Source organism: Sciurus carolinensis, chromosome 14 (assembly GCF_902686445.1).
Source record: "Sciurus carolinensis chromosome 14, mSciCar1.2, whole genome shotgun sequence".
In the NCBI taxonomy this organism is placed as follows: Eukaryota; Metazoa; Chordata; class Mammalia; order Rodentia; family Sciuridae; genus Sciurus; species Sciurus carolinensis.
This window is the reverse complement of record NC_062226.1, coordinates 38,487,764-38,500,642: the sequence shown is the minus strand read 5'-3', so window position 1 is coordinate 38,500,642 and position 12,879 is coordinate 38,487,764. Positions and strand designations below refer to the sequence as shown.

General features: G+C 40.7%; 1 protein-coding gene across 3 annotated transcripts in view; it reads right to left on the bottom strand.

Moving 5' to 3' along the window:
• Positions 1 to 12,270, bottom strand: part of Ubap2 (ubiquitin associated protein 2) — a 112,796-nt gene extending 100,526 nt beyond the window's left edge. For 2 of the 3 annotated variants that reach the window (XM_047525218.1, XM_047525219.1), the window contains exon 1: positions 12,160 to 12,270. The gene's annotated coding sequence lies outside the window, so the exon portion shown is untranslated. The remainder of the gene's footprint in view (positions 1 to 12,159) is intronic. The other variant, XM_047525225.1, reaches the window with a different exon arrangement.
• Between the last annotated feature and the right edge of the window lie 609 nt (positions 12,271 to 12,879).

The window sequence follows — 12,879 nt, the reverse complement described above, 5'->3', positions numbered from 1 at the left end:
GTATATTGGTGGTTGGCAGAAGCTGTGGGGAGGTATAAATGGGAGTATCACTAATGTTTGTAGGGTGGTGAAAATACTCTGTAATTAGTGGTAATCTTTGTACAACCTTGTCAATATTCTAAACACCACTGAATTGTTTAATTTGAAAGGATGAGATGAGCACACTAGGACACAGTTGTCTAAAATCCCTGCAACTCAGGAGGTGGAGACAGGATGATTATAAATTCGAGGCCAAACTCAACAACTTAAGTGAAACCCTATCTCAAAAAAATGGGGGTAGGGCCTGAGAATACAGTTCAATGGTAGTGTACCCCTTGGGTTCAATCCCCAGTACAGTCCTTCCCCCCCATACAAAATGAAGGGATGAATTTTTGGTGTATGAATAATATCTCAATTTTAAAAAGACTCCAGCTTTCTAATATGCAGTCAGGATGTCAAACCTTCACTACATAACAGTGGTTCTCAAAGTGTTGTGTTTAGACCAGCAGCATTAGTATCACCATTTACAAATGCAAATGCAGGGCCCATCCTAGACCTACCATATCAGAAATTCTAATTAAACCAGACTTGATTACACACTAACATTTGGCACTCAACTGTCACAAATTTACAAATATTTCACAACTAATTTATAGCAGTTCAGTACACCCATTAAAAGCTATTTCAAGACAAACCTATATAATCTCTAGCTATCATCATAAACTAAAATATAAAAAAAAAGTGTTAAATGTATCAATCACACAGTTCTTTATTCTTCAAATTTCCTCATAAACCCAGGAGATGGTCCTGGTTTTATTTAATTTTTTAAAAAAAATCACATTGGTTTTATTAGAATAACATCCTTATTTCTGTTCACTTTTCCAAAAACAAATTATTTTAAATAGGTCAATTACCTGAAAAATATATCAATCAAAACAGTTATGCACCAGGCCCAGGTGGCACATGCCTATAATTCAACATACACGGGAGGTTGGGGCAGAACTGCAAATGAGGCCATCCTCAAGTGAGACCCTGTCTCAAAATAAAAAGGGGCAGAGGTGGGCTGGGGATGTAGCTCAGTAACAGCATCCAGGATCAAATTAAGGCCTTCTATATATACCTTCCTTAACACTTTCCCTGCCATCAACATAGTGTTCACCATGCGAATCGGGAGTTATTTGTATTTCTAAAGCTTCCTCTTCATCTTCAGAGGAATAATTTAGATAGCACTCAAAACCATAAAGTGTTATGTTTTTTGGTGCCTGGGATGGAACAAGAGCTTGTGAATACTAATCACAGGTTCTACCACTGCACTACACCACCAACCTCTGTGCATTACTTGGTTTCTCTTTCTTTCGTGTTTTAAACAAGGTCTTACTGTGTTGTCCAAGGTGACTTTGATCTCCTGGGTCAAGTGATCCTCTTGACATGCCACAGGACACAGATACTAGCTTTGATAAGTTGCTGTTATATACATAGCCCAGGAGTTAAAAGGTATCTTAATCAACTATAGTATCATCACTGCCTCTTCTCTACTACATTAAAACTACAAGTCCTTATTTACCATATTTGTTTTGTTTTTGTGTACCAGGGACTGAACCCAGGGGCCCTCAACCACTGAGCCACATCCCCAGTCCTTTTTATATTTTATTTTGAGACAGAGGCTGGTTTTGAACCTGTGATCCTCCTGCTTTAGCCTCCCCAGAACCTGAGATTACAGGCATGTACCATTATGTTCGGTCTGAACTTGCTTAATTATAAACTGATGCCCAAGTGCACTGATTGATCTTCTAGTATACTAAAAACTGGCAATACAATAAAATACAATTATTTGCTTTCCATTCCCTACATTTTGGTCAAATTGGCCTTGCCATTCTTGCAAATATTACCTACTTTTTTGCCTCCACCTTTCTCAAACATGTTTTCTCAAGTGTATTGAGCATACCCTTCATTTTCTCTGTTCCTCATTGCGAACACCAATTACTTTCTATATGTCAATAATAAATGGGACTGGGCACAGTGGCGCACACCTGTAATCCCAGCAACTTGGGAGACTGAGGCAAGAGGATCAAGAATTCAAAGCGAGCTTCAGCAACAGCGAGGCACTAAGCGACTCAGTGAGAACCTGTCTCTAAATAAAATACAAAAAAGGACTGGAGATGTGGTAGTGGTTGAGTGCCCTCAGTTCAAAACATGGTACCCCCAAAAATAATAATAATAAAAAAATGGGGCATTTAGGGTCATATAACCACTTACTAAATAGCAAGTTGTTTGTTTTTGTGGAAGATTAAGCTCAGGGCTTCATACATGCCAAGGCAAGCACTCTACTACTGAGTCATATGTACAATCCCCAGAGATTGAGTTCTACAAAGGTCCATAATCCCAGCTATTCAGGAGGCTGAAGCAGGAGAATGGCAAATTTGAGACCTGTCTGGGCAGTTTAGCAAGACCTTGCCTCAAAATGAAGTGCTGGTATAGCTAAATGGTGGAGGACTTCCATAGCATGTGTGAGGCCCTAGGTTCAACTGCCAGTACCATTTAAAGAAAAAAAAAATTAAAAGTACTAGAAGCTTGACTCCCCCACCCCCACCCCCGCCGAGAATTGGGGATTTAACCTAGGGGCACTTTACCACTGAGCTACATCCCCAGCCCTTTTTATGTGGAGGCAGGCCTAGATCTCCTGAGTCACTGGGATTACAGGTGTGCTACTACCACAATTGGCAGAATTCGAGTTCTGAGTTTTTTGGGTTTTTTTGTTTTTTGGGTTTTTTTTTTTTTGAGCATGGGGGTACTGGGGATTAAACCCATGGCACTTAACCACTCAGCCACATCCCCAACCCTTGTTTATATCTTATTTAGAGACAGGGTCTCTCTGAGTTGCTTAGGGTCTTACTAAATTGCTGGGGTTGGCTTTGAACTTTCAATCCTCCTGCCTCAGTCTCCCTAGTCACTGGGATTACAGGCTCGTGCTACAGCACTTGGCCAGAATTTGAGTTCTTAAGTATAATTTTACAGCCTTCTCTCTTTTCTCACTAACCTATCAATTGCCACTTCTCAGTACTGTATGTCTGATGTCCTCATAGGATGCATCTAAACTGGCACAGATGTCAATTCATCATGCTGATTGGCACAGCTAGGAAAATCAGAAAAAAAAAAAACAAAGAAAAGCAGGGATTTTTTTTTTTTCTTTTTCTTTAAAAGCATAGTATTTCAATTCAACCCAATGTCTTGACTAAACTCCAACATATAAAATAGATGAAAGTGAAAACAATCTAAACAATAGAGCTGTTGCCTAGCATGTGTGAGGTTCTGGGTTCCATCTCTACCACCCTCAAAAAAAAAAAAAAAAGAAAAGAAAAGTGAAACTGGTGAAACCTGGCATAGGAATTCAAGGACCCCATCTGTGTATCCCATCCCTCCTCCTTCACACATTACAAAACCCCAGCCTTTTGCACTACAAAGGTGTTAATGTTCCTTTCTATTACTTACACTGTTTTATTTATCAGTTTGCACCTGGCTGTATTCCCAGACAGCAATATTTCACATAGGTAAAGGAGTACAGTAGTGTGATTAAGAGCACAAGTTTAGAAGTCAGATCTGGAGTCCACAAATTTCAAGATTAGGCAACAAAAAAGTATCTCACTGTTTCCCAAATCTGTGAGGAGCAGCAAACAAAATATACTTCAAATGCTTAGTTACCATAAGAGGTAGCAATTATAGGACTAATGGACACTGGCTACTTTTTTTTTCCTGTTCAATCTCTTCATTTCAAAATATTAAACTCATTTTTCAAAAAGACTTTAATAATTTACTGCAGAAAGGCTTAAATACCATAAAATTCATCATCCTTAAGAATACAATTATTTTTAGTATATATTTACCAAGCTGTGCCATTAGCACCACTGTCTAGCTATCATCCCCAAAAAATCCTCTTTCCTTTCTCTTCTCTGATAGCTGGGCAAACTATCAGATACCTAAGTTTGCTTAGCTACATCTCACTGTGCAAGCTCCATCCCATTTCAACTGGGTCTTTTAGTAAAATTTAAAAAATAAACTCTTCTGTGGAATAAAATAGTAAATGGCCATCCTAACAAGGATTTTATTCCTTTGACACCTGGATTGCGCTGTAGTACACAGAAATATTTCTCTATCATCACCTTAACACTTCCAACTATAATGAATGTAGAAGGCATTAAATAAACTGAAGTACCAAAGCTAAGAATGTTCAATAGATCATCTGGTTTCCAACAATTTTTTTTTTTTTGGGGGGGAGGGTGCTGGGGATCGAACCCAGGGCCTTGTGCTTACAAGGCAAGCACTCTACCGACTGAGCTATCTCCCCAGCCCCCGGTTTCCAACAATCTGAAGGAACGTTTTACCAAATAATCATATTATGGCAGGAAGTTTCTAATCAAATAAAACAAGATGGGCTGGGGCTATAGCTCAGTGGTAGAGTGCTTGCCTCGCACCTGCAAGGTACTGGGTTCGATCCTCAGCACCACACAAAAATAAAGATGTGTCCATCTACAACTAAAAAATATTTTTAAGAAATAAAAATAAAACAAGAGCTTGGGGCTGGGATTGTAGCTCAGTGGTAGAGCACTTGCCTCGCATGCATGAGGCACTGAAAATAAAATAAAGGTACTGTGTCCATCTACAACTAAAAAGAAAACAATTTTTTTTTTTTTTAAATAAAACAAGATCTTGATGGGAGTGAAAAAAATTAAGGAATTAAACTTACTATTTAAATTTGACCCAACCAGGTGTGGTAGTGCATGCCTATAATCCCACCTACTGGGAGGTTGAGGCAGAAGGATCAGAAGTTTAAAGTCAGCCTTGGCGGGGCTGGGGATATAGCTCAGTCGGTAGAGTGCTTGCCTTGTAAGCACAATTCCCTGGGTTCGATCCCCAGCACCCAAAAAATAAATAAATAAATAAATAAAGTCAGCCTTGGCAACTTGGTGAGACCCCATCTCAAAATTAAAAAGTATTGGGGATATAGCTCAGAGAGGGTAGAATGCTTCTGGGTTCAATCCCCAGTATTGGAGGGGAGGGAAGGAGGGAGGGAAGGAGAAGGAGGGAGGGAGGGAAGGAAGAAACAGGGTTGGATATGTAGATCAGTGATAGAATACCCCTGGTTTCGATATCTAGCACTGCAAAAATAATAACAATATTAAAAAAGAATTGAAGCCATGAGCAGTGACACATACTTGTAATCCAGCAACTCAGCCTGAGGCAGGAGGATCACAAGTTCCAGGTCAGTCTCAGCAACTTACAAGACCCCGTCTCAAAAACAAAAAAGTGGGCTGGAGTTATGGTTCAGTGGTAGAGCATTGCCTAGCACATGTGAGGCATGGCATTCAATCATCTGCACCACATAAAAATAATGCAAGAAAGGTATTATGTCCATCTATAACTAAAAATTATTTATATATATATATAAATAACAATATATAAATAACATATATATATATATATATATATATATATATATATATATATAAAACTAAAAAGTGCTAGGGATGTAGCTCAGTTGTAGCACACTTCTAGGTTTAATCCCCAGTATCAAACAATTTAACTATACAAATTAAAAAGAAAAATGTTTATGTTTATTGTAACTGACTTACATTAATAACTTTGTTTCTCATTTGTGAGATGCTACAAATAAACTACCAGTCAGGCTAAAAAGAGATACAATTATGATATGAGTAATTAAAGTAACAACAGGGGGCTGAGGTTGTGGTTCAGAGATGGCTCAGAGATAGAGCACTCGCCTAGTACATGTGAGGCACTGGGTTTGATCTACAGCACCACATAAAATGAATAAATAAAATGGGGTATTGGGCTGAGGTTGTAGCTCACTGGTAGAGTACTTGCCTAGCGTGTGTGAAGCACTGGGTTCAATTCTCAGCACCACAGATTACTAAATAAAATAAAGGTTCACTGACAACTAAAAATATTTTTAAAAAAATAAAAAATAAAAAAAATAAAATCGGGGTATTGTGTTCATCTACAACTAAAAAAAATTTTTTTTAAATAAATAAGTAAAAAAATAGAGTAGCAATGGGATAGGGGTGTAGCTCACAGGTCAAGTCTATATTCCAGATGCAAGAGTTCCTGGCTTCAATCCCCAGCACAGTAAATAACAAGTGTTTGTTCGTTTGTTTTGTTGTGGTACTGTGAAGTGAACCCAGAGCCTGGCACATTAGGCAAGCCCTCCACCACTGAGTTACACATCCAGCCCTTATACCTTCTACAGTGAACTTGCTATATTTTTCAAAACAATGTCTTAAGTATGCAAAGTATGATCATACCTCTTTTTTTTTGGCGGGGGACGCAGGCAGGAGGAGGGAATATTACTAGGGATTGAGCTCAGAGGTACTCTACATTGAACTACATCTCCAGCCCTTTTTATATTTTCTTTTGAGACAGACAGTCTTACTAAATTGCCCTGGCTAGCTATTATACCTGGGCATGACCCCACTTATTAAAAAGTTCAGGGTTATACCCGAGTAGTAGAGTGCTTGCCTACCACGCATCAGGTTCTGGGTCTGATCCCAGAACAATGAAAATAAAAAAACACATATATTTTATGTAAAGAAAAAAGGGTAAGGAGCTGCGCAGTGTGCATACCTGTGATATAAGCTACTTGGAGGCTGAGATTAGAGAATTGCCACTGAGGACAATACAGCTCAGTGGCAGAGTGCCTACACAGCATGCACATATCACTGGGTTCAATCCCCAGTACCACAAAAACAAAAAAGAAAAACAGGTAAGCATTTATATCAATATCTTAAATCATTAGTTATCTTTATCATTTTTCAAATTTTTGAAAATTGCTTTCATAAGTAAAATAGTTCCAAACAGCCTGACCCAAAAACATACTCTAAAATGGAAATTTATTAATTAATTTGAAAAAGGGAGGTGGCAAGCTCAGTCTAGAAGGCTGTGCTGGAAATCAAACCCTAGGGCCTCTCAAATGCTAGGTAAAGGGCTGGGGATATGGCTCAGTTGGTAAATGTTTGCCTCAAATGCTAGGTAAGCACTCTATCATTGAGGTAACTCTGGAATTAAAAGTTAGGCTTGGGCTGGGGTTGTGGCTCAGTGGTAGAGCACTTGCCTAGCATGTGTGAAGCACTGGATTAAATTCTCAGCAACTTTTTAATAAATAAATAAATTAAAATATACATTTTATAAAATGTATAAGTTAGGCTTATCAATTAGTCCTAAATCAAAACATTTTCTTCTAAATCTTGTTTCAGGGAAACTTACGGTTTGGAGTAGGGGGTTGTTGTTTGGTGCCAAGAATGAACCTAGTACCTCATTTGGGCTAAGCACATCCTCTACCACTGAGTAGTTTCCAGCCTCTGAATCTGAACTTTTAATTAAGTACCCACTTATAGCTGCACACCTGTAATCCTGCAGACTCAAGAGGATCAAAAATTTGAGGACAGCTTAGGCAACTTGGTGAGACCTTGTCTCAAAAAAATTAATTAAAAGAGCTTAGAATATAGCTTAGCCATAGAGCACCCTGGATTCAATCCCTAGTAGCACAAAATAAATAAATAAATAACCACTTACTTTCTTGTTTAATGATTTGACAGTGCCAAATCTTACCAAATCCAGCCATCAAAGAACACACAGTTCAACCAGGCAGACACACATAATACAATCAGCACTAAATACCTTGCTCAAGTCTATGAGGTTGCAAAGATATTGTAGATTTTAACATGCTTGTCTGGGAGGCAGCATGTTATGGTGGCAAATATAGTCCAAAGACCCTGTCTAAAGAGACTGGGCCCACAATCTCAATTGAGCCTTAGTGAGTATTCAGAGTATTTTTGTATAGACGTTGAAGAAAAGTGACAAAAAGAGAAAGACAAGAACAAAGGAAAGAGCCTGGCATAGTGGCATACACTTTTAATTCTAGCAAGTCAGGAGGCTGAGGCAGGAGGATCACAAGTCCAGAGTCAACCTCAGCAATTTAGCAAGGGCCATAACCAACTTATTGCAAATAAAAAATAAGAAAATGAAAAAGACTAGGAAATGTGCTCCTGGGTTCAATTCCAGGTACAAAAAAGAAAGAAGAAAAAAAAGTAAGGAAGAGCCATGTGTGGTTGGTTATGCATGCCTGTAATCCCAATCAGGAGGCTGAGGAAAGAGGATTGCAAGTTGGCAGCCAGCATGAGCAATTTAGGGAGACTCTATCTCAAAAAAAAAAAAAAAAAGTTGGGCTGGCTTGTGGTTCAGTTGTAGAGCACTCCTCTGGCATCTTTGAGGCACTGGGTTCAAGTCTCAGCACCACATAAAGATAAAATAAACACAATAAAGGTACTATGTCCATCTAGAACTTCAAAAAAAAAAAAAAAAAAAAAAACAGCTGGGATGTAGCTTGGAGGTAGTATGTGCTTGGGTTCAATTCCCAGAGACATGTTGAAAAAAAATTGTATAAACAGTATAAGTACTACATATTACTAGATTACGTACATACAATATAACTAAGAAAGTTGCTATGTGACATCTTAATAATACATCAGCAATAAACAAAAGTTACAGCAAGCCGGAGGTGCAATAGCAGACACCTGTAATCCCAACTATTTGGGAGCCTGAGGCAAAAGGAAATCAGTCTCTGCAAGACCATCTCTCTAAGTAAGTAAAATGCTGGGGATGTGCCTCAGTGGTTAAGCACTCCTCGTTTCAAACCCCAGCATCAATGAGGAAAAAATATACACAGCAAAATGTCTAAATCCAAATGAGATTCCCTTTTCCACAAATAATCTTCAAAAGTTTCTCATTGAGACAGGCAAAGTGGCGCAAGCCTATGATGGTCCCAGGGGTTTCCAGAGATTGAGGCAGGAGGACTGCAAACTCAAAGCCAGCCTCAGCAACTTGGCAAGGACCTAAGCAACTTAGCAAGACCCTGTCCCAAAATAAAAATGAAAAATAAATAAAAAAAAGGGCTTGGGATGTGGTTCAGTGATTAAGCAAACCTGGATTCAATTCCTAATAAAAAAAGTTTCTCATTGAGCTGGCATGGTGGCACATGCTGATAACCCACTAAAGAGAAGGATGAGGCAGGAGGATATCAACTCCAGGCCAGCCTCAGCAACATCCTGGGTTCAATCCCCAGTACTTCACAATCATCTCAATCTCTCTCTCTCTCTCTCTCTCTCTCTCTCACACCACACACACACACACACACACACAAAAAATATTATTCTCACTGGAATTTTTCTAGGTTTAGACCCAATCATCTACATACTCTATTAAACTTTAGAGTTCCAAATGAAGAAAGATAAGGCACACATTCCTAATAACTTTTAAAATGAGAAGCCAGTGGTGCATGCCTATAACCCCAGAGACTCAGGAGAGTGAGACAAGAGAATCACAAGTTCAAGGTCAGCCTCAGAAACTTAGCAAAGTCCTAAGCAACTTAGGGAGACCTCATCTCAAAATGAAAAAAAAAAGGGGGGGGGGGGGGGCTGGTGAGGATGTAACTCAGTGGTAAAGCACCACTGGTTTAATACCCAGTACCAAAAAGAGAAAATAGTAGACACTTAAATTGGGTTAAAAATTATTTCACAATGTACCACATGCTTACATGGTGATACTCTCTACAGACACTCTCTTTGCCTTCCTTTAGGATCACCTCTACTGGGTTTTATAAACACCAACAAAAACTGCTGCTAGGATGTATCAAGGATTACTACCTCACCATCAACACCTTGGGTGCCATAACACTTAGCTTTAAGGACATTCCATTTACTCAAATTAACGACTAAGAGTAGACTGGTATTTGCTGACATATGAGTTACCTCAAAAGGAGAAATAAACAAAATGACATCAATTAGGTTAAGTGCAGAGGAACTTTACTATCTGTGAATTCATGCAGACTCCTGCTTTGGAGCAGGGATTATCCCTTTATAATACATTCCCCCTCCCCTGGAAAAAACTGTCATAAGACAGTTAAACAAAGTAAACCTTACCTCATAATTTTAAAAAGGACTTCAATATTTAAAGGATAATATCTTAAAAATAAAGTCACTTCATACCAGTTCAAGCCTTCAAGACAGGATTATATTACCTACATGTATGTCATACTTTAGGGGGTAGAGATAATGCCCAGTTTCCATTAAAAAAAAAAAAAAAAAAAAAAGAGCATATTGAAATAAACCCTTACTTGTTCATGTTCTCCGACCATTTATCCCTGAATTAGTAAAAATCACTGATTAATAACAAGACACTCCTGGTGAGCACTGCACAGGCTTCACCATTTCCCAGAAAGGGGAATTATGGCTCCAGTATAGTTCTAAAGGAAGTTACATGTGACTATTGCTAGTCTAGCCCATACTGAGGCCAGTGGAAACAAGAGTAGCAGGAAATAGGCAGAAGAAGAAATTACAATCCTTTCTCAAGGCCTCATTCTGTCCCATGCCACCACCACCAGCCATAGTTCAGTCACAAGAATATCTCCCCCAAAATACTCAATTATTGAGGGTCAGAGGTAGCAAGGAAGCAATTGAGGAAATCAAGGGTATGGAAAAAGAGTAGGACAGAGGTCAGGGGAAAAAATCTCTCACCACACATGTAAACTAGCCATAAGGAGAGAAATCAGGCAGAGCACACTGGTAGCAGCCAGAAGAGTGGAATGGGAAACTAATTACCACTGAAAAGACTTAACAGCAAAGGAAGGATGGTCCTAGCAATAGGGCCCCTCAGGCAGGTAAAAGATGATCAATCATCTCTACAGAGTGGAATCTATTCCCTTTCCTGAGATAAATGGGGGCCATACCAATGTACCCACCTGATGCCTAAGTTAGAGAAGAGTTTAGGTATAAATGGCATTTACCTTCCTTCCACCTTTATTTCTGGAACCAAAGTAAAAAGGATGTACAATTAACAGGATAAAGAAATACACTAACTAGCTGAGCAGGGGAGCTCACCCCTGTAATCCCAGTGGCACCGGAGGTTGAGGCAGGAGGATCACAAGTTCAAAAGCAGACTCAACAACTTAGCAAGACACTGTCTCAAATAAAAAATAAAAAGGGCTGGGATGTGGCTCAGTGGTAGAGCGACCTGGGTTCAATCTCTAGTACAAAAAAAAAAAAAGAAAAGAAAAGAAATACACTAAATGGTTGGCATATCTATTGGTGAAAAAAGCCTTACCACGGTGGAAGAGAAAATATAAGAACTGAATTCACTAAAAATGTTAATTATATAACCTTCGAATAAAAGATGATCTTTGGATGCCTTACTGAAGAAGGTAAAAAGCTCTCAATTGTTAAGATACACAGGTGCTGTAGAAAGATGGCCTCAATACCGGCAGACTACGATTAGATGTAAGAGGTGGTAGTAAACTTCAGGATTATGTCAAACAGGAAATAACAGGAACGCGATAAGATAAACCCCTAAGGAGAACAGGGTAAGAGATCAGAGTGGTAACTGTGGAGATGCCTGAGCAACTAACTAGATCGAAAACTCAAGGAGAAAAGTGAGAAAGCGATTCACCAGTAAAGAAAATTTAGTCGCAACGCATCAATGAAAGCATTTTGAATATTTAACAGCACTATACAGTTTACGAAGCGTTCTAGACCTACATTAAATAACTGTGACACAACCAAACTAACAAGAACCAGGAGTAAGAAGGGAAACTCGGTCCTATCTAAGAATGATGCCTCCAGATGAAAAAGTAAAATTGTACTACGCCAAGAAAAGATAGAGAGTTCAGAAGTTAGGCTTTAAGAGGGCCAGTCCCAGGACAAGCTCTGGGCGTGAAAGCGCAAAGTGGTCAGGATGCGGAGCGACAGCGTGGAAGGAGAGCTCCAGCCCACCGCAGGAGACCGAGGTGGGAGAGAAAACCACACCCTCCAGGACAGAGACCCACGAGGGGGAAGGGTAGGGCGCCCCTTGGGGCTGGGTGGGGCCGGGTTCAAATAGGATTGAGGAAGGCGTAAGAGGGAACAGGGCCAACCGAGATGGAGAGGAAGGAGGTGTGCCCGGGCCTGGACATACTAAGGAAGCGTGAAGCCAGCGAAAGCTCGGCCCGGTCCTTAGAGGCGGGCGCTAGGGTAGCCGAAAGATGGTTGGGTGCTCAGAAGATCTAAACCCAAGTCCAGAAAGTGCACACTGGCGCACTCAGGGTCCGAGAAGAGGGAAGGAAGTGGGGAGGGTGGCAATTACCGCTGCTGCTCTCGCTGGACTGAGAACCCGTCGCCGCCGCCGCCGCCGCTCGTTACCTGCCAATGTGCCTCTTACAAGCGGCGGCGCGGCAGAGGCGGCCCTGCCCGTCACGTGACCTTTACGTCACGGGCCAGGGCGGAGCCAGGACACGTAGCTCGCGCGCGGCTGCCCGGCAGACTCACACAGCAAGCCGCCACTTTTACATACCAATTCGCCCCACAGGGGCAAAGCTAGTATCTCAGAGCGCGCGAAGACCAGAAAAGGAGCAATTAAAGGAGATTTTTGGCATGTATCGTACTTGGAGTTATGAAGATAGTATTACCCACTGCCATACAGGTTGCCCACAACTGCAGCTCGTCGCGCTGTGATGACCTCATGAGGCACCACAAGTTGCACCCATGCGACCAGCTTTCTCTAATCATGTGATGTGACCCAACCATTCAAGACAAGCCTGTCCTCCAGACGTAGTAGAAGGGGACTACTAACCCCAGCATGCCGCACATTAAAGGCACCCACTGCAGCAGCATTTCCCGTGCGAGTTCACAGACGCACAGACGCTGAGTCTGGTATAGAGTGAAGGCCTGGACCGACAGTGAACAGGGCTAACTTCCGGGAAAAAATACCACTGCGTCCCACCTGCCAAGTGACCCAGCGTGGTTCCTTCTGGGAGGTGTAGTTCTGCCCGGTAGCGGAGGGGCGGGTTCTGCTATCACGCTGCGG